General features: G+C 52.6%; 1 protein-coding gene and 1 long non-coding RNA gene across 35 annotated transcripts in view; one reads left to right on the forward strand and one right to left on the reverse strand.

Annotated features, from left to right (window-relative positions):
- The window catches only part of CTIF (cap binding complex dependent translation initiation factor), a 322,513-nt gene that overhangs the window by 287,091 nt on the left and 14,635 nt on the right, over positions 1-20,787 (forward strand). The window lies entirely within an intron of this gene.
- LOC118146889 (uncharacterized) lies at positions 4,614-11,349 on the reverse strand. 2 transcript variants are annotated; one of them, XR_008476063.2, is made up of 4 exons: positions 11,283-11,349; positions 10,599-10,943; positions 8,923-9,188; positions 4,614-6,707 (listed from the first exon to the last, which is right to left on the reverse strand). It is a non-coding gene; the product is annotated as an uncharacterized LOC118146889 (long non-coding RNA). The 2 variants fall into 2 exon arrangements; XR_013525890.1 differs by having other exon boundaries at positions 4,614-9,188.

Here is a 20,787-nt window from a genome sequence, read left to right on the forward strand (position 1 = left end):
CCCCACACCCCAAACATACGCACATAAACACACGGAAGCGGCCCCATCTGAAGCTGCCCGGATCCTTGACCTCCTCAAGATAGAACTGGAGTCTCCCACCCACCCCACCTCCACTCCCGACCCTCTCCCCAGCCCCCACCCTTTGAGTGTTCTGCTTCCTTAGCCAGACTCTGCAAACTGAAATGTGAAATTTGAAGCCAGTGTTCCCCTTAGCAACCATGGTAACACAGGATCTGATAGAGAGCCTAGAGTTATAAAAATACCAGCTTCCACCAGACACTGGTTTCCAAAGGGAAACCAGTCTCCAAGCCAGAACCATTTTTAAACTGTCTTAAAACTCAGATTTCTAAACCAATCTCAACATGGCTCAGGAGGACATCTCCTGAATCCTGTTTTGGAAGGTGGTGTGGGTGCGGGCTTTGGGTATTTTCTGTAAAATATAGAGATTCAGAATGCATGTGCTCACTAGCCTTATGAAGGGTATAGAACAGGGAGCTGTTTTTCATAATAAACATCAACTATTTGGCATTTTTTCAGTTAGATTGAGCTGCCCTGCTGATCCCCAGTGAAACCTTCCTTTCAGTTCTCTCACTGGGAGTCCTCACCTCCATCCATCCTCCTAATTAGGGAGAGAGAATGATTTCGCCTATCTCCCCTTGCTTGAAAACAATTTAAATCCACAAAGCCATTTTCCAGCCAGAATTCTACTTTAAGGGAGAGGTAGGGAGGTAAGAGGTGGTGGTGCCAAAACTTTTCTGCTCAGGACCAACAAGAAAAGTGCTGCCTCCCAGGCCCCAGTCCTTTCTCTCCCCGGGGACGTCCCCTTGGGCATGGGCTCAGCAAAAGCTGTAAATCCCTGGTCTCTGTGCTCCCTGCAGAAGGCACTGGCCTGGCGAGTCGGGGCAGTGAGGGCAGTAGGGGGACTCTCCCCAGAGCAGGGCGCCTCCCAGGCTCCCAGCTTCCAGCCCCGCCTTCACAGCTCTGGGCGGCTTGCCCTCCCACCTCCTCCCCCCCCCTACCCCCCCGCCTGCTCCTTCTTTTTCCTCTTATCTCCTGGGGCCATGCCTTGTAATTTTGAAAAATCTTCTGACTCGGTAATTAATGTCTGAACTTCAAGAGGCCCCTGCTATCTGCAGAGCTGAGCTGAAGGTGGGAGGGGACCGGCAGCTGCTGAGCCTGGAGGAGGGAGGGGTGTGCAGATTTTTTTTTCTAAGCTGTTGAATGGATGGGACTGTGGAGGATAGAATCACACCTTGCCGGAGTTGTGGGTACAAGATATATATGTACACAGGCACAAGCATCCATCCAGATTTTTTAATCCTTTGGGGTTAAAATCACACAGTAGGATGTCCTGCTCACACACACTCACCCTCCCTTGGCAGTATCCCAGCAGGTGGATGGCAGCAAACGCAAGCGGAGCTAGGCTGAGGGACTTTCTGAGTACAAGTCAGGTAGGAGGATTCGCTGAGGTGGAGGGAGAGAGACTTACCCATTTCAGAGATCATAAACCAGGCACTGTAGGGGTAAAAAGTGGCCATCAGTTACTCCAGATAACTCAGAAGTCAAAAAACAAGCCTGCCTGTTTCCCAGCTGCACGGAGGATGGAGGCAACCCTGTGGATGCCTTGGTGCCCCCAACCTTCATACCTCCCAGAGAGCGGCCCTACGCTGCCCAGCCTCCATGCCTCCCAGAGTGTGCCCCCACCCTGCCCAGCCTCCATACCTCCCAGAGTGTGCCCCCACCCTGCCCAGCCTCCATGCCTCCCAGAGTGTGCCCCCACCCTGCCCAGCCTCTGTGCTCCAGCACAGGTGGACCCCATCTAGCAGTTGGGATGCCGAGTGCTGGACCCGCTGCTAGGCCCTGGGCATGAGCACACTGGGGTCCCTGCCCTCACAGACCTGCTGTCTCCTGGGGAGGGGAGGAGCAAACAGTGTCTGGCACTGACAGCCAATGGTGAATAAAGCACACACAGCTCTCTGAATGCTGGGGCAAGAAGGTGTGTTTCAGAGGCAGACAGTCTCCTGCAGCCTACCCTCTCTGGCCCTCAGGTACATGTGTTATGTTTGTTTGTTTGTTTGTTTTTGTTTTGAGACAGAGTCTCGCTCTATTGCCCAGGCTGGAGTGCAGTGACGATCTTGGTTCACTGCTATCTGCCTCCCAGCGTCAAGGATTCACCTGCCTCAACCACCCAAGTAGCTGGGATCACAGGCATGTACCACTAAGCCCAGCTAATTTTTGTATTTTTAGTAGAGATGGGGTTTCATCATGTTGGCCAGGCTGGTCTCGAACTCCTGACCTCAGGTGATCCGCCCACCTTGGCCTCCCAAGGTGCTGGAATTACAGACATGAGCCACCATGTCCAGCCAGATTTGTTCATTATGCATTGGCTTCCTCCCTTCCCTGTAGCTCAGTGTCTGAGGGGCACACCACCCATGAAAAACAAAGACATGAAATAAAAGGATGGGCTCACAGCATATTTTGTGTTGTATAAACTGTGCTTCTTACTGAGGAAAAATGTGAAGGAACTCAGAATAAGGCTCAGGGCCTTGGCACACTCCGTGGGAGAATGCCCTTCTAGGCACCCGTCCAGGGCTCTGCGCAGATGTCAGTTTCTTAGAGACCCTCCCTGGCCACACCCCAGCCTGCCTGCCTTCTCTTCATTGCGTTACTGATGCTTGACTTTATCCTGGAGTTTTCTTTGTTAATTGCTTGTTTTCTGTCTCCCAACTAGCATGGAAACTATCAAGGCAGGGCACGTGTCTATTCACAGCTGTATCCCTATGTCTAGAACAGTGCCTGGTATACAGCAGGTGCTCAATAGATACTGACTGACTGAATTAAGGAAGTAGAATGCCTAGGCTGAGCAAAGCCTGAGACAATAGCCAGCCCTTCTAGAATTCATCTGGAACGATTTCTCAGAGGAAATTAAATCCAGGACCCTCGAAGGGACAATATGAGTGAGCAGAGTGGGACTGGCTGGTAGTGGTCCCTGGAGATGAGCTCAAAACAGGAAAGTGAAGAGAAACACACCCCCACCACCAAGCAAGCCCAAAGGGGCCATTTGTGCCCACACTGTGAGTGAACCAGTGCAAACAGTGCTGTCAGCCTGCGAAGCTGCCTCTCCTCTGGCCCTGCCTTTGGTTAAGTGGCCTTTTCTCAACAACCCTCCACCTAGCTTCCTATGAGATTGAATTAGTCTGTCCAAAGTCAGAATCCCACAAACCACCATCTTTGGGAGAAGCCAGGGTGAGCTTCTAGCAAAGCTCCCTGGACCAAGAGCCCATTGCGGGGAAAGGGTTGTTGCAGGGGCGTGGCACCTGCTGTGTATGTGACAACACTCAGTAAGGTCCTCCTTGCTGCCTCTCTGGTGAGGAACAGAGGAAGTTAGGAGGATGTGCAGGGAGGACGAAGGGTAGGAGGATGGACTGGATGGGAAGGGACTCTCACAGTCACAGACCTTGAGAATGACGGAAACCCTTTAGCCCTTGACAATTACAGCAGAATTCACCTATGGAGCAGCATGTCCAGTAGCAATCTAACATGAGCCACATGTGTAATTTCAAATTATCTAGTAGCCACATTTTTACAAACTGCAAAGGGAACAGGTAAAATTAATTTTATGCTGTCTAATATATCCAAATAATTATTTTAACATGTGATCAATATTAAAAAGTACCAATGAGATATTTTTTACATTCTTCTCCTTTGGAACGAAGTCTGTAGTTTACACTGAAAGCAGCTCTCAATTTGGACTCAGGCACATTTGAAGTGCCCAAGACCACATGTGGCCTGTGGCTATTATGCTGGACAGGGCAGTCTGGAGGCAGCTTCTGGAATCCTCAGGGTTTTGGAGCTGTTCTGGATCCCTAAAGTATCTGGATTCCCAAAGTCTCAAAAGTACTTTTCATCACCTCTCACAGCACCAGGCAGCAAAGGGACACCATGAATACTAAAACCTCCTGCAAAACTTGGTCTGTTTGTTCGTTTGTTTTTTCAAACAGGGTCTCCCTTTGTCATCTAGGCTGGAATACCGTGGCATAGTCAGGGCTCAGTGCAGCCTCAACCTGCCAGGCTCAAGCGGTCTTTCCACCTCAGCCCCCCAAGTAGTTGGAACTCAAGGTGTGCACCACTACCCGTGGCTAATTTTTTGTATTTTTAGTAGAGATGGGGTTTGCTGTGTTGCCCAGGCCGGTCTCAAACTCCTGGGCTGAAGCAATCCACCCGCCTCAACCTCCCAAGTGCCAAAGAGTGGGCAAAGGTAAGAAGGAAGAAGCACATAGAAAGGGAAGAGAAGGGCCGTGGCAGGGGTGGCCAGTTGCATGAGAGGGATAAGAACAGAATCCACAGATGGGGGCAGAGTGCTAGGCAGGGCCAGGCAGCTGCCACCCTCTACTCATGGCAGCCCGACAGAAATCATGGCCAAGCGCGTGGAAGGCACAATTAGCTCCTTCTTGCATTGCCCTTTGATTACACAGGACTACCCTTTCTATAATTAAGACCGTCTCCCTTACTCAGAAGTATTGAAACATAAAAGTATTTGCTGAATCTGGTTTCCCAGGGTTAAAAGCCAGACTTAGGAAATGCAAACACACTTGTGGAAATGCAAACACACGTTCAGTAACTAATTATCCTTTAATTAAAGCCAAAACCCTGCTTAAAACAATTAGCTCGGGAAATTGAACAGTAGGTACAGCTCCACTTTTTGGCTAATTGTTCTTCCCTGATAGCCAGGAAGTGATGCGTCTGGCGGGCGGGGGTGGTAGCGAATGAATTCGTCTGCTGCTTTTGGTCTGGACTGGACCAAGCTCTGCTTGGTTTGGAAATGTTAGTCAGAGGAGAGTTGGAGGTGTGGGGAAGGACAAAGAGGATGTGGTTTGGGCAAGGGGAGGCGAGAGGCTGCCCCAGGCTTGGATGCGTGCCATGGGAAGCCTCAGAAAGCTCCTGCTGGCCACACAGAGGTGGCTTGCCTGGCTGGAGCAGAGGGCGTGGGCCAGGGATTAGCTGACTGGAAAGCAATTAGATGAGGTGTGGCTAGCTGGGAAAATACCTGGAATCCCAGGGCCAGAGTTGAGACTTGCTTGGCTAACGCTGCAGGCCTGTGGGGTCTGGGGAGTGGAGGCGTCCACCAGTGAGGGTGGGAGGGTAGCCACGAGGGCTGCGAGCCTTGGATGCCTCTTGCTGGTGGGGAGAAGCAGATGAGTGCAGATTCTGTGGGCTTGGGGGTCCTGCAGCCTTCTGGGAAAGAGGCCCTCTTCCTTCGTCACCATTTCCTCCCCGTGCATCCCCTCCTCAGACTCTTCGGACTTTCCTAAGGCCTGCCTGGTCACATCAGATCACCTCACCCCTTTCCTAGGTAGGAGGATGTACACGCACAGTGTCCCCCTTCCAGGGACTTTTGCATTTTGAGAGGAGGGATAGGAAGAGAAAAATGTGGGCCCCAAAGGAAAAAAAAAAGGTGCTTGGGATTTGGGAGGGGTAGAGATCATCGGCACCACCAAAAACTCTCTCCCCAGAAAACACCTACATGCATAAAATTTTACCTAACACCCCTGAAGCCTGGCCTCTGGATGGGGGGGCTTCCCAGTTAAAAGCCCCTGCTCTAGAAGTGGAATGTTAGGTTTTCGTACAGACAAGAAGGAAAGTCTTTATTGGTGAGAGGGGCCTTCCAGCTCACCCTCAAAGCAACTGTGCAAAAGATTCCAAGTGCTGGCCCAGCGCAGAGCAAGACTCTCGGATTCCAAAAGCCCCTGACAGCTCGTCTTTCCCCAGAAGGGACCCCAGCTCTTGCACACACCCCTTTTCTCCCCTTCCTTTCCCTCCCCTCCCCTTCTCTTACTTTCCCTTCCGTCTGTAGATCAGGGTCAGCAAATGTCTTGTATGAAGGGCCAGATAGTAAATATTTTAGGCTCTGCAGGCCAAGAGGCAAAGCCGAGTTTAACCACATCCCTAGGAGGTGCAGGGCAAGAGCAGCAGTGTGAAGCCAGGAGAGCCAGCGCCTCGACTCTGCCTTCAAAGCGGAAAAAGCAGCCGCAGATGATATGCAAATCATATGTGACTTGTGTGCCAACAAAACCTTATTTATGGACACTGAGATTTGAATTTCACATAATTTGTATGTGTCACAAAATATTCTTCTTTGATTTTTTTTCCCCAACTACTGAAAAATGGAAAAACTATTCTTAGCTTATGGGCCATAAAAAGCAGCTTTGGCCTGTGGACTATAGTTCACGGATCCCTGATCTCACTATGTGGTTCTTGAGCGCGAAACTACCCTCTAGATGATTCTGATGCATGTTAAAGTTTGAGAGCCACTGTCATAAAGGAGAATTTGCAGTTTTCCAGGTGCTGCTCTTGCTGTCCTTAGGGGGATCCCACGCTGAATATGCCCAATCTAGTCTGACCTTCACCCCATTTTACGGACAGCAAAACTGAGGTCCAGAGGCAACATAGCTCTGTCATATGAGCCCAGGGAGAGGCTTCTTTGTCTCAGGATGCAGAGCTGTGTGGTTTTGTATCTCTAGCCGCCTTCAGCGATCTGCTCTGCCAGCTCACACTGCCCAAGGCCCTGGCCGAGACACAGGAAATGTGTATGTGTCCCCTGGAGCCCGAGAGCGGCATGGCTGCAGTGAGTCACTTCCCATGAATGGAGCTGGCTTGCGCTGAGCCTTCCTCGTGCTGTCAGTTCGCTCCCTTCTGACGACTCCAACCTACGTTAGAGAAACTCCCTGTCAGCCTTCAGAAAGCAAAAAGCCCCCTCCGTGAGAAGGGAAAATGGAAAGAACCGAGGTCTGCATGTCAGACTTACATGATTTCAAATCCCATGTTCATAGTACTGGCTGGGACTTGAACAAATTCACTTCCTTAAACCTCAGTCTCCATCAGTAAAATGAGAAAACAGCCCCTACCCCTGCGGGGTTCCCAGAAGACCTGGAGATTAAATCTGTCCAGTGTCAGGCACACGGTAGGGAGCTTTTCCGTTGTCTTTATTGGCCGTCCTGGCGTTATACATTCACCACAAGGGTACTCAGCCTCAGCCTCAAAAGCCACAGAAAAAGGCCACCTGATCCTCCAGACAGCATGTGCAGCCATAGCTGTGCTGATGGCCTCACAGAGGCAGTCACTGTCCTGCCCTCCTGAGATATTGCCATTGACAATTTAGGTTGTGCTGTGTAAGGCTTTGTACTTGGGGTCCTTGGTGTCCTTCAGGGTCTGAGAACCCTGAAATTGTATGCAGACGTCTGTGAACCTGTGTGGAGGTGCATTTTTCTGGGAGAGGTACAGATTTTATCAGAACCCTCAAAGGGATCCATGCTCCTGCGAAAGCTGAGGATCCCACATCTATAAGCGCTGTGCAGAAGGGAGCACCAAACTTTTCAGACAGATTCCTGGATTTGGGAATCAGCTCCCTGACCCCCACAAGTGGCCTTGGGCACACTGGAGATTATCTGATTTCCACCCTCCGGCGTGGTCTGTAAAGCAGCAATGGGGCTATGTGAGGATCAAGTGGGACATGTCGGACCAGGTCCAGAGAGGGGACTGGTGTGGGAGCTGTCGGTTATTGTCCCTTCCCAGCAAGCCCCCCACCCGCCAGGGCTGCTGGGACACCTGGGAAATTGTCAGCTACTAGTCCTGCGTCCTACCCACGTTTGGGCTGTTTGTCCCTTCCCACCACATAAGGAGAGGGGAAGGGCAGGGAGCTGAGGCAGCCAGGGTTTGATAGTGAAGCCTGCACTGCCTGGCCTGGGGGCAAATGAGTGAGGCCCAGAGATTGCCAGCTGCCAAGGATTGGGGATCTCTTCTTGCTCCTCCTGGCTCCCACCCAAGCCATGGGTGGACAATGCCCAGGGGCTGGGGACCCCCTTCCCGGGGCCTCCCAAACACACATTGGTAATGGGAGGAACAAGAACCTCATGGCCTCAGATCCAAATCCTCGTCCCCATGCTCACCAGAGCCCTTCCCTAGAGCAAGGGGACATTGGCACCTGCCTAGAGGGTGGGGGCGAGGACAAGGCTGTTTAAGGCTCACCAAGCACTTAGCAGGGGCCTGGCACACTTCCCCACTCAGAGGCCACCGAGGCTGCTGCTCATTTCACATCCGGGGTCCAAATTCTCAGCAATGCAGGAACTCAGAGGAGGAGGAGCACCTTGAGAGCTGGGGAGGGCTGAGGTCTGGGCAGGGGATGCACCTGAAGGCAGGGGTGGAGGTCATGGGCCTAGGGGCACTTGAGCCTGGGTGAGCCCCGCCCAAACTGAACAAAGGTGATTTGAGCTAAGAAGAGGGTCTCTGTCATATATGGAGCCTCTGCAACTCCCATCCACCTGAAGAGACATTTTTCTCAGTGGTGCCCACTCTGACTGCACCAGAAACACCCAGAGGTCTTACTACACCTAGGATTGCTATACCTTACTTACTAAACCTTATTATACCTCCGGATTCCTAGGCCCCATAGCCCTGCATAGGGGCTCCAACCCTAAAATGAAAGACTGAGGGCTGGGGTCTGTTTCTCCCCTAAGTGGATCCAATACAAACCCAGGGCTGGGAACTACCCACTGGATGCAGCCCTCTCCCTGCTCCCAGGCATCCTGAGCCCCTGTCCCCCACCAGCCTGTCCAGCTGGGTGACTTTGAGGCTGGGAATTCCCCACACCCACACCCACCCTGGTGGGAAGGGAGCAGGGCTGTCTGTGGAACTCTGACTTGGTTTTGCTGTCCAATGCCAGAGATGGGGCCCGCTGGGGAAGAGAGACTTTTAAAAACAAAGCCCGTCTTCCCCAGGGTTTTATTTTACACTGGAAAATAGAAAACTGATTTGTTCTCTACTTTCCCCCACACTTGCTCCCCATCAGGGTCCTTAAAGGAGGAAGAGTCCTCACTGCTCCAATTTCCACTCATTAATGAAAATACAGAAACAGCAGCAAAGCACCTGCTTGTTCTTCCTGCTTCTCTCCCAACACGCAGCACATCCACAGCCCGTGGGCTGGGGGGAGACTCACGTAGGAGCTGGAGCCTGCACTGAACTTTCATCCCGGGTGGAGTGCCTGTGGGAAGGCCAGTGCCCCGCCTTCCCAAGCCAGCGCCCTCCGAGTTGAGCATGCTGGGTGGCCCAGGCCTCACGTAAGCCTCTCGGCGCTGGGCCCGCCTGGACCATGTCTCACCTGGGCGCTTGCACAGGCAGATGCTGGAGAAAATCTGAGGAAATATAAAGATGGATTTTTGTGTCCCCCCTGAAATGAGTCCCCTTTCAAGCCACGTAGAAATGACAACACAGACAGCATGTCTGTGCTTGAGGCTGTAGCTGTACACACTTGGGCAGCTCAAGGAATGTGCGTGACCCCGAAACCTCTGTCTCCCTCGGGGCCAATGCCAGAGGTTAGTATAGAAGCCTTCCCTTAGGCGCTGTGTTCACCTTTACGGCCTTCTCCAAAACTTCACTGAGTGGATGCCCCCTTAACCAGAAGCAAGGAGAGGTAGAGGGATTTGCCAGGGGACAGGCAGTGATGGCTGGCCGGGAGCCAGGATGGGGCCCCAGGGCAGGACCCGAAGCCTGTGTTGGCCACAGGCAGATTCAAGGACAGTAGCAGCCCCCAGACGTGACCTGCACAAACTCCAGATCTGATCTCAGGCCTGGGCATATCTCCCTGACACCTCCTCCGGCCTGCCCACCAGCCCCTCAAACTCTAAGGGTCCTAGTGGAACCCGTCTTCTGCTCCCCAAGCCTGCACCTCCTCCCAGTAAAGGACCTCCAGGCTGTGCCGGCCACAGACCCAAGGCCATCCCTGACTTACACCAACCTCAACCATGCTGCCAGTCCCCAGGGTCTGTGAGCAGCAGCTCTTACAGATTTTTGAGTCTGGCCACCACTTTTCTCCCTCTCCACAGCTCAGTTAGACCACTGTCTCCTTTCCCCTGAATACTCCACCAGCCTTCTAACTGGGCTCAGCCTCACCCTGCCGCCCTCTCTCTCTCAGCACTCCAGGCTCACCTTCCTCCCTGTCCATGGTGTCCTTCCCTCCTTTCCTCTCCTCACCCCACTCTCCTGGCTGTACCTTCAAAGCTTTCTTCCCAGGAAGCTGTCCCTGAGCCTCCTCTCCTTCCCATCACTGACCCCACTGCACCCTCCGCTATGCCACTTGCAGTTCACTCAGTAACAAGAGCCACCACTGACTGAGCTTACTGCGTGTCAGATACCATCCTAAATATTCCACATCATCTTCTTTAACCCTTGCAGCTACCCTTGTCGGGAGGTAATCTTACTATCCCACTTCACAGGTAGGGAAACTGAGACACAGAGAGGTCGCCTGTACTGCACAACATGACCAGTGAGGCAGCTGAGTCGGGGTTAGAATCCAGCCAGTCTCACTTTACAGCCTCTGTTCCAAATGCTGATCTGCTTATGCAGCATCTGTCTTCCCTCCCAGACTCATAAATCTATGAGGCCAGGATCTGTGCCTCCTTGTTGAACAAGTGAATGAATGAAAAGTTGTTACTGCCCCCTCAGGCTCCCTGCAGAAGTTGGATGCAGGACTTGCTGTGCTCCAAGGCTTTTTGTCACTGGGGGGCTGCATCCCGGGAAACAGAAGCCCTTCCAAGTGGCCTCACCCCAGCCAGCAGAAAGCCATGCCTTCTTTCAAATCCAATCTTCAGGTCTTCCAAGAGGGCTAGGCGGACTCAAGTTCCTGTGCGAGCAATGTGAAGAAAAGCTAATCTAGGTAGATGCTAGACGAGACCTAGAACTAGGTAGAAGCAACAGTTGCCCCAGGCTGGGAATGGTGAGTCTTCTGGCTACAGAGGTCAGAGTAGATCAGGGAAGGCTTCCTGGAGGAGGCTCTTGCAGTTGGTCTCAAGGGATCTGGTCAGTGGAGCCAAAATGGGAAAAGGCATGCCTAGCACAGAGAATCTTCAGCAAAAGCCAGCAGCAGATAGGGACAGGATGCATCCTTAGACCTAGGAACAGACAAGTGTGGGTAGATTGGAGGTCTGTGAAGGTGACGAGGTGGGAAGGCTGTAGGGCCCAGGGCGGAAGTGGGCCAGTGAGCGCCTGAATGCCAGGCTAAGCCCTCACCCCATGCAGCCTGGCCAGTTGAACACAGTGAGAATGCAAGGGTGATAACAAAATATTGACTCTCATGCTCATTCATCCAGAAAGATCATCTCAACTTAGAGTTGCCCTATTATTAAAATTTATATTCTGCTAAGGGTAAGGCTCTAAAGCCAAACAAACTTCCAAGTGCCAATTAACTTCTCTTATCTCTGAGTCTCTTAGATTTGGCAAAGAGTACTTACCAAATCCCTGCCGACACCCCAGGCAGCCCCAGGCCTGTCTGCTCCTCCAATGGGTGGCTGCTCCTCTGAGCACAATGCTAATTATGCCCCTAGCACAGCCTGATTCTTCTCTGAACGTGAACAGAGCTTAATTGTCCCCAGCCCAGCTGTCCTACCCAGTTGGTCCTTGCTCACTGCCTTATGCCCAAACCCACAGCAGAACCAGCTGCACTCCCTCACCCAGAGGATAGCCCTCCAACCCAGCCCCCGCCACATGGCTTCACTCCGTCCCACCCCTACCCTAGAAGATGGGCACCTCTTTCTGGGAACCAGGCTACTGCAAGTGTTGATGTAAATACAGCCAGCCAAGATTATCATGCAAAAAAGACATGATTTAAGCAAAGGTTTCTTCAGACTTCCATGCCCAGTGGCAGAGGAGTGGGCCAGTGTGTGCCTTTTCTAAATGACCCTTGCTCGTTATTTATGCCCTCCCCGACTCATGCTCAATAAAGGCCAAGGTTGGTAACAGCCCCCTACATTTAGGAGGGCACCTGGTTAACATAAACATCCCATTAAAAGTCTTCTATGAAGCTTCTTCTCAGGCCCAGGGAACTGTAAGTTGGCACAGCCCTGCAGATGATCTTGTGCCCACTCAGTGAGCAGGCAGGGGACCCGTGGCTGGGGCAGCCCCTGGGCTCTGGGCATGGGGAGACCCTCCTTCTGAGCTGGTGGGTGGCCTCTACAGCTGTGGCCTCCCCGAGCTTCCCTCTGAGACGGCAGAAAACTCAGCCTTTCTGCCTAGGGCAGCGCCCTCGCGGCCCTGGCTCAGCCCAGCTGCTCCAGGGAATTGGGTGGCTTGACTGCGGTTAGTTGCCCCCAGGGAAGCTTACCCAGAGGAGGAAAGGACTGTTTCGCAAGCCAGGCTAGGCATTCTGAGCTGGCCTGTCCGCCCCTGGCATGCGGCTGGGCCTATTAGGAAATTGAGGAGACGCTCTGTCTCTTTCCAGCAGGCGCCACTTGTGTCTTGACGCTGCTTTGCTCAATTCAAGGCGCTGGCTCAGTGGCCAGGCTGGCGTGTGGGCAGGCCGGCAGGCCCCCTGTGCCACCGGCCCGGTGCCTGGCAGGCACTGGCTGTCTCCTCCGCTGGTGTTATCCCAGGGGTCCCACGCCTGACTGATAAGGCCAGGCAGCTATCAGTGGCCATCTCGGGTGGGAGGGCAGTGTGGCTCTCAGGGAAGGATTCTGGACCGTTTCCTTCTGGGGCTGAGCTCCGAGGCCCTTATCTCCTTTCCTGCCAGGCAGGGACTCCTCAGGGCTCACACACAAAAGAGAACTCCACCCAAGACGCGCAGCCCCTACCTACTGGATGTGGAGGCTTTGCCTCTGGTTTCATTAAATCTTCCCGGTTATCAGTCAGGGGCAGTAAGTGTTCACTGAGCTTAAGATCAATGCACTTGGTCCTGCCAGCAGGTGGGAGAATTGGGGCGACAAGGATCTCCAAGGCATGGAACTGCCTTGGTGCTATTTCCAAAGCTCCTGGACCTGTCCGTCCACTGAGATGTCTCTTGGAAGAGAAACAACCAGGGGATGGGCCAATGCCAGTTATAAGAATGAGGGGCAGTAGGGATGGGGTGGAGAGGGAGGTCGGCTCTCATGGGACTGAGTAGGACAAGGCTGGTGAGGCGTGAGTGTGGAAAACCAGGCCCCGCTCAGCCCCACGCTTGGTTGCCTTGCTGCCGGTGAAGCAGGAGGCCTGATGAGGGTTATACCCGTTTCACAGAATGCAGGCCTGTGGATGGGTGTGTCAAGGGAGTACAGGAATATATTATAGAAGATGGGACGATGGAATCCTTGAGAGGTCAGCTGAGCACCCATTCCCGTGAGCATGGAAGGTAGAGCCCTGGTCTTGCAGCATTCTCGGGATTAATGTTCCACCTCAGCAGAGCAGCCTACCCTGAGACTCTCAGACTTATGGCTGGGCAATGCTTTCCGGAGGCAAGGGCTGGCCTAGTTGACCCCTCAGGGCCTTGTTCCAGCCCAGCAGTCACTGATTCTACAGGCAAGTTACTATGGGAACTGTAACTTTGAATTTCCTGGCTCTGGGGCTGTGAAAATCACAACCTGAACCTTCCGTTGATGTGGGTTTCTCGATTAATTTCCTGTTTGATTGTTTACTTTAGAGAGCGGAAAATGCCTTTGCAGGCAGCTAGCTCCCTCCACGGAGATGCTTATCACACCCTCCCCCTACAGCCCACAAGGTCAAGTCCAGGCCTCAGGTGGGTGGAGGTAGGGGCCAGAAGCAGGGGCTGGGGGAAGGAGCTGGGGCTGGGGGCAGGGAGGAGGCTCAGCCAGGAGCAGATGGCAGGCTGAGGCCCCTGCCTACCCTTCTGCTTGCCCAGGGTCCCAGCCTGGTGGAGGTCAAGGGATTGTGACTAGGCCTGTGAGCTCAGAGTCCTGTGGGCCTTTGAGGGGAGCCTCCCCGTCACCTGGAGCCCCAGGACTGTCTCCTAGCTGCCCAAACTGTCCCTTGTCTCAAGGAGCTGTATTGTACAGAGTCAGACATATAATGCAGTCCTTCCTGGAGAGGGCAGCCTGACGGGGGAGGGTCAGAGATTTCCCCCTAGGCTGGGCACTGCTGGCTGGACTGCCCTGTGGGGAGCTGGGCCAGTAACCACTCTTCCACCCTTCTCTCCTCCAGCTGCTCTCCCCAGGGCCCTGTGCTCCCTTGGGAGCCATACTCAGTGTTCCCAGTTAGCATAACTCCATCCTGTCCCTCCAGGGAGTGGGGAGGCCTGGCAGGCTCAAGTGCCACCTGTGGGCCAGGATGATCTCCTGCAATGATAACCGCCACCCACTAGGCCACAGGCGCGAGCCTTCCTCCCCCGCCCCCAGCTGCCCGGCCCTTAGCTGGCCAGCAGCACTGCCACACTCTATAACAGGGGCCCTGAGGCGCGGCGAGGGGAAGTGGAATAGGCCAGAGGGCTATGGACTAGTCAGGTGATGGGGGGCCCAGGAAAGACTCCCAGCACCCCTCCCTTATCTAGGTGACCCTAAATGATCCCAATCAGGGCAGTTTGGAGAGCAGAAGGGATGCTTTTACGAATGACTTTGAGATGACAGGTGAAAACTGGAACTATTCCAGGCAAGTAGGATGTGCCGTCACCCCACCTTTGGCCGGCCTCTCCCCTTCAGCCTATTTATGTGGGACTCACTGGGGAGCAAGAGTGAAGCCATTTTCCACCTACTCGTTGCTCTTGGAGAAGTCATTTCCCTCCCTTGCCTCGGTTTCTGCAGCTGTGACATGAAGAGCTTTGCATAGTGCCTAACTCAGACCATCTGGTAGAAAGATCAAATAGATCTTTAAAAACACACAGAGCACATAGAACAAGCACTCAGAACATGTAAGCCAGGTGAGGCATGAGGAGTCCGAAGGCTCTGGTCACCCTCAGAGGCCCCCTCGCTAAAGGGGAACCTCAGAGCTGCCTTAGGCATTTCCTGTCACCCCTCAGAAGGGATCTTGGACTTGGGGGCAGTGAGCACAGAAGAAGCTTCCAGAAGGGATGCGGCAGACCTAAAGGGGAAGCTGGGAGGCACTGGCTGCAGACATAGCTGCTTCTCTGGAGTCTCAAACCCACCCTAGAGTCCTGGGAATTCCTGGTTGCTAGGACTGTGAACAGAAGTAGCCCCTTACCTAGGTCACTCACTGGGGCTTGGCCCCCAGGAGGAGCCGCTGGAGTTGTGGCCCTGCCTTCTGGCTCCAATGTCTGCAGAAAGATTTGGTGTCTGCCCTGAGCCCCAAATTATGTTTCCAGCCCCCGGGCCAGCTGTGGGATGAAGCATCCCCCATGCGACATCCACTGTCGCCACTTTATATGGGGTGGTTTGCAAGCTCGGCAGGAAGGAAACTAATTATTCCCTCTGGGGCACCTGATCCACAGTTAGGGTGCCCGCCCGCCTTAGGTAGGAAGGCTGGCAGCCAGACCACAGGGCACAAGCTTGGATTGAAGGTCAGGTCAGAACCACAAATTTCTTGACATCTGACCACAGTCACCATACCCAGGCTCCACGTTAAGACTGGTGGAAAAGTGGCATTGGGGGCCCATTCCCCTCTGCTCGAGGTATCTGCACTGTGGGCAGGCAAGAGTGATTAACATAAAACAGCACTAATTTTGTAGCTTTGTTGCCAGCCTGGGCAACATGAGCATCTACACAAGCACCTATATCCAGGGCCGCACCGCCCTTCCTCCCACTTCAGAGGGGTGATGCTCCTCTTCTTTAAGGCAGGTCTATGTTCCTGATCCTGTCCTCCTTCCTGATCGTCCTCCCCTCCTGCACTCTGGCAGCTCACCTCTACCTTTAAATGAGCTCAAGGCTCTCCTACTTTAACCACACCAGACTCCAGACCATTCCACGTGACCCCGTGCCCATCTCTTCCCCACAGCATCCTCCCTTTTCTTCTTCCACAGGCAGGTTCCAAAAACAAAGAAAGGAAAGAAAGGAAGGAAGAGAAGAAGGGGGTCAGGGCAAGGTGGGGAGAGCAGAAAGTTTAGAAATTGCAAAGGAAAAGAAAGAAATGGTGTGCTCTTTCTGTCTACACTTCTGGACCCCCTTCGCCTCTCCAACCCTGTGGGGCCCAGCCCAGGCTTCCACTGCCTCAGTAGCAGCACTGAAGTCATCATGGCAAAGGTCATGCTCCTCAAATCACCAAATCCAGGGGACCTTGGTCAGTGTTCGCCTTACTTGACCTCTCTGAGTGTTGACACTGGTGACCTTGTACTTATTGGAACTCTTGGCCCTCATAAAGCCACTTCCCCGTGTTCTGCTTAACTCTCTGACCACCCTTTTCTTCCTTCCTTGGGGGTTTCTCCTCCACCCTCACCCTTTAGGCATCGCTCTGTTCAGGTTGGGAGCCCCTGCCGTCTTCTCTTTCCATGTGTTCTTCAGGTCACCTCACTCACACCCATAGCCTTGATCAATCCCTGGGCACTGATGATCCCACATTACCACTCTCCCACTAGTCATCTTCCCTGGTCATCCCCGGGAACACCGGACTCAATATTTCTAACGCTGAACTCGTTCACTTACCCTAAAACCACCTCTACCTTCCTCCCAATATTGTTGATGGCGTCATCACTTACACAGTTTACCAGGCCCCAAACCCAGGGGCTGGCCATCTCCTACCCCATCCTTTTCCTCACTCTCACTTCTGCCTCTTCAATATCCTCCTCCCTTCCTGTTGGCCTTAATTCAAGCCACCCCAATTTTGCATAGCAATCTTCTAACCATCCCCCTGCCTGTGGTCCAAAATGCAAGTATTACTATGCTACTCTACAGTTGAAAATCTTTCAGTGGCTCTCTAGTCCCTTGGGATAAAATCCAAACTCAGTACCATGGCAACTAGAGCCCTTTAAGATGTAGCCTTTGCCTTCTTTATCAGCACATTCCACTCCCAGCACCATATATTTTAGGCATCTTGAAATATTTGTTGTTCGTCACTGTACTCTGCTAGTGCACAGTTTTTGCTTCTGGACATCTTTCTGATGCCATATGTCTGGCATGTCCTCACCACCACCATTCCTTCTTATGCTGCAGTGCCATGTACCGAGCAGGTCTCTCGCTTTCTCCTACTACACTAAAAGTTACAAGTCTTATTATTCCTCCTGTTATCTCTGTACTTACATAGTGTTTAGCACACAGTAGATATTTCATAAATGTTGCTGAGCGGATGGATGGATGGATGGATGGATGGATGGATGGATGGATGAGTAGGTGAGTAGATAGATGGATGAAAGAATGGATGGGTAGATGGATGGATGGGTAGGTGAGTAGACAGATGAATAAAAGGATGGATGAGTAGATGGATGAATGGATAAGTAGGAAAGTAGACAGAGAGATAAAAGAATGGGTGAGTGGATGGTTGCATAGGTGGTGGCCAATACAAAGAATAGGTCAGATCAGTTCAATTTTGTGAAGGCTCAGGTTGGCTGTTGTCACCAGTCAACACAATTAAAAATGAGCTCTGGCCAGGCGCAGTGGCTCACGCCTGTAATCCCAGCACTTTGGTAGGCTGAGGCAGGCGGATCACAAGGTCAAGAGATCAAGACCATCCTGGCCCACTTGGTGAAACCCCGTCTCTACTAAAAGTACAAAAATTAGCTGGACATGGTGGCACAAACCTGTAGTTCCAGCTACTCAAGAGGCTGAGGCAGGAGAATCGCTTGAACGAGGGAGGCGGAGCTTGCACTCCTGAGATCACGCCACTGCACTCCAGCCTCTCAACAGAACAAAGCTCTGTCTCAAAAAAAAATACATATATATATATATGTATATATATGAGCTCCAACTAGCAAAATAAGAACTAGCTAATGTAAGAGATTGATATTATTCTGTAAAGGAGAGAACACAGATCCAGGACGCTCCAGCACTTTCCAGTTCCACTCAGACCTGCTGTCTGGATTGTGCAAGCCACTTAACTACTGAGCCTCAGTTTCTCTATCAGTTAAGCAGATATGATAATATCTGTGGCCTTTCCCTGTCTCCACAGGAGTGTCATGAGGGTAAATGGAATGGTGCATACACAGCGTGTTGAGATCTTCAGGGAAGATATATGTTTATAAAGATATAAACATAATAGCAGTAATAACACCTTACATTTGAATCAAGCTCTGCACGTATCGAGGCTCTCTCACATACATTATCTCAATTGACTCTCCAAACAATCCAAGGCAGATACTATCCCTGTTCTAAGGGGAGGAAGCCGAGATGCAGAGTGATTAAGTGGCAGGCCGGGGGTTAGTCTTAGTGAGTAACAGGTCTTCTGACTCCAACCCTGCTGCACATTTTTGATGATAACCTTTCTTGGATAGATTATCTACTTTCCTGCCTCCCTGAACAGAGACCCAGACATAATTGGCCCGCTTCTTGATGACTCATGATTACCATGGGCACAGTCCCTGTGCTGTCCTCCAGGTTTAGTGTGGGTGCAGGTCCAGGTCCCGCAGAGGCACAGGCAAATGGGCCAACTGTCCCAGAGGGCACTTCTGACATGTGGGTGGCAACCGTCCGAGGCCTCCTGCAGGTGTGGCCTTCTGACTCTGCCGCATTCTTCTCCCTGTCCCTTCCACTGTCAGCATGTGTGCCCATCTCTGGCTTCCTTGGCCACCGCGGCCTTTACCTGCCATGATCTTTTCTCCCTGTTTCGCCCTCTCCTGCCCTGCAATTCCTTCCACACCTTTGGCTTGTCCTCCCACCACCTGGCCTGTCCACCAGCCCAGCCAGCCAACCCAAGCTCCCTGGTGGCTACCAAAGGAGGGAGGCTCCTCCAGGCAGGGGCTGGGCTGAGCTCTCTGCAGCTTCCTTAGGTGGCTCGGGTTTGCTCTCCCACTGTAGAAGGCTGTGCTGTGGGTGAGCTGAGGTGGTCACGGTGGGCTGGCCAACCCACCTCGAGTGGACACTGCACCCCTCACTAGCAAGGCAAGACATTGGGATTGCCAGTGCTCATCCCCACCTGCATAGCAAGGCTCGCCCATGAGTTCTCAGCACCCCCTTTTCCTCCCTGTGGGGTGGCATACCAAGCTACCAGCCTGGTTACATCCTGGGCACACCTTGGGCAGCCTGCCTGTGCCCATGGCCCTTCCCCCAGGGACTCCGGGAGACTCCCACCAGGCCGCCTTTCTCCCTGGCTGCTGTGGGGCCTCCCACAGCCACAGCCTGACTGGAGCACCTTGGCTTCTCCCCGAGGGAGGATATGATGGGTGTGCCCACAACAAGTCTCCAGCAGAGACAATAGGACAGGAATGCATTCGCTTCCGAACAAACACTGTGTGGGCTCGCACAATTGCCTTGGATTCTCATCCAAGAAACACATTTCACTGTTCGAGGGCATGGGAGGCCTGCCTGCCCCAGCCCGCCCACATCCCTGTGAGTGCCAGAGGCTCTGATGAGTGGGCTGCTCCTCCCTCCACCCCACGACCTCTGACCCCCAGAAGGAGCAGCCTGGTCTCTTTCATTGGTGCAGCTCACCTTCCAGAGGTGGCAGCAGAGCAGAGGGACAGTCCTGCCCACATGGAGGGTGCCTACTCCTACCAATGCCTTTTTTTTTCTTTTGGAGATGAAGTCTCAATCTGTCACTCAGGCTGGAGTGCAGTGGTAAGATTTCAGCTCATTGCAACCTCCGCCTCCTGGGTTCAAATGATTCTCCTGCCTCAGCCTTCCAAGTAGCTGGAATTACAGGCTTGTGCCATCATGTCTGGCAAATTTTTGTATTTTCGGTAGAAACAGGGTTTTGCCATGTTGACCAGGCTGGTCTCAAACTCCTGACCTCAAGTGATATGTCCACCTCGGCCTCCCAAAGTGCTGGGATTACAGTCATGAGCCGCCCCGCCCAGCCTGCCTTTTTCTTTTTTAACCATTTTTTACGGATGAATAAATACATACATATACATATAACATGTAATATCAAGGTTGCCATTTTAATCTTTTTTTTTTTTTTGAGACAGAGTCTCGCTCCATCACCAGGCAAGAGTGCAGTGGTGCCATCTCGGCTCACTGCAACGTCCGACTCCCGGGTTCAAGCGATTCTCCTGCCTCAGCCTCCAGAGTAGCTGGGATTACAGGCATGCGCCACTAGGCCCAGCTAATTCTTGTATTTTTAGTAGAGATGGGGTTTCACCATGTTGGCCAGGCTGGTCTCGATCTCTGAACCTCATGATCCACCAGCCTCAGCCTCCCAAAGTGCTGGGATTATGGGTGTGAGCCACCACGCCCAGCCCGTCTTTTGGCTTTAAGCACATTCACATTGTTGTGCAGCATTCCCACTGTCCATCTCTAGAATGTCTTCACCTTCCCCAGCTGCAACTCTGTCCCCATGAAACACGCCCCATCCACGCCTCCCCGTTCCTGGCACCCACCATTCTCCTCCCTGTGTCTATGAATCTGACTCCTCTCGGGACTTCACAGAAGTGGAATCATGCAGTATTTGTTCTTCTGTGCCTGCCTTATTTTGCTGAGCCTGTCTTCGGGGTTCGTCCGTGTTGCGGCATGTGTCTGAGCGTCCTTCCTTTTTTTAAGGCTGGGTGATACTCCCCTTTATGGATTTACCACTTGTTTGTTTATTCATCCTTCAATGAACACTTGGGTTGTTCCACCTCTTGGCTATTGTCAATAATGCTGCTGTGAACTTGAGTGTACAAGTCACTGTTCAAGATGCCACTAATTTTTGAGACTTGTCTTTGAGCTAAGTGAAGCTGCTGTCTCCTAGAGATCCCAAATAGAACATACATAAATGAGAGAGCTAGTCGGCCTCCTCTATACTGGCAGGGATTCTCTTATCCCAAAAATGAGCTGTCTCTTAGGAAATCAGAGCCCTGGAGAAACGGGACACAGGACAGGTCATTTAAGCCAAGATGGAAGAGACTGGAAAGGTTCTTCCCTTGAGATGATACCCACTAAGGGTAAGTCCCGTAGGAATTTCTGGGCAGCCATTGATCACCCTGAAGCGTGGGGAGCCCCAGAGGGTGGTGGCACT

The sequence above is a fragment of the Callithrix jacchus genome, chromosome 13, assembly GCF_049354715.1.
Source record: "Callithrix jacchus isolate 240 chromosome 13, calJac240_pri, whole genome shotgun sequence".
In the NCBI taxonomy this organism is placed as follows: domain Eukaryota; kingdom Metazoa; phylum Chordata; class Mammalia; order Primates; family Cebidae; genus Callithrix; species Callithrix jacchus.